This window comes from Onychostruthus taczanowskii, unplaced genomic scaffold, assembly GCF_017590055.1.
Source record: "Onychostruthus taczanowskii isolate IOZ18803 unplaced genomic scaffold, ASM1759005v1 scaffold480, whole genome shotgun sequence".
Classification (NCBI taxonomy): domain Eukaryota; kingdom Metazoa; phylum Chordata; class Aves; order Passeriformes; family Passeridae; genus Onychostruthus; species Onychostruthus taczanowskii.
The window spans coordinates 1-1,185 of record NW_024502348.1 but is presented as its reverse complement, the minus strand read 5'-3'; positions in this window follow the sequence as shown (position 1 = coordinate 1,185).

Sequence of the window (1,185 nt, the reverse complement as noted above, 5' to 3'; positions counted from 1 at the left end):
TGGGACCCCAAACTGGGACCCCAAACTGGGACCCCAAACTGGGAATTGAAGCCCAAACTGGGACCCCAAACTGGGACCTGAATCCCAAACTGGGACCCCAAACTGGGAACCCAAACTGGGACCCCGAACTGGGACCTGAACCTGAAACTGGGACCCCAAACTGGGACCCCAAACTGGGACCTGAGCCCAAACTGGGAACCCAAACTGGGAATTGAACCCCAAACTGGGACCCCAAACTGGGACCCCAAACTGGGAACCCAAACTGGGACCCCAAACTGGGACCCCAACCCCAAACTGGGAACCCAAACTGGCATCCGAAACTGGGACCCCAACCCCAAACTGGGAACCCAAACTGGGACCTGAGTCTCAAACTGGGACCCCAAACTGGGACCCAAACTGCAAACTGGGAACCCAAACTGGGACCCAAACTGCAAACTGGGAACCCAACCCCAAACTGGGAACCCAAACTGGGACCCCAAACTGGGACCCCAACCCCAAACTGGGAACCCAAACTGGCATCCGAAACTGGGACCCCAACCCCAAACTGGGAACCCAAACTGGGACCTGAGTCTCAAACTGGGACCCCAAACTGGGACCTGAACCCAAACTGGGTCCCAAACTGGGAACCCAAACTGGGACCCGAACCCAAACTGGGAGCCCACCCCCAAACTGGGACCTCAAACTGGGATCCCAATCCCAAACTGGGAGCCCAACCCCAAACTGGGAGCCTAAATTGGGATCCCAAACTGGGACCCCAAACTGGGACCCCAACCCCAAACTGGGATCCCAAACTGGGACCCCGAACTGGGAACCCAAACTGGGACCTGGGCCCCAAACTGGGACCCCAAACTGGGAACCTAAACTGGGACCTGAACCCCAAACTGGGACCTCAAACTGGGAACCCAAACTTGGAACTCAAAGAGGGAACTGAGCCCCAAACTGGGACGCGAATCCCAAACTGGGACCCAAACTGGGACGCGAATCCCAAACTGGGACCCAAACTGGGACGCGAATCCCAAACTGGGACCCAAACTGGGACGCGAATCCCAAACTGGGACCCAAACTGGGACCCAAACTGGGAACCTGAACCCCAAACTGGGAACCCAAACTGGGACCTGAATCCAGACTGGGACCTGAATCCCAAACTGGGGCCCCAATCCCAAACTGGGATCCCAAACTGGGACC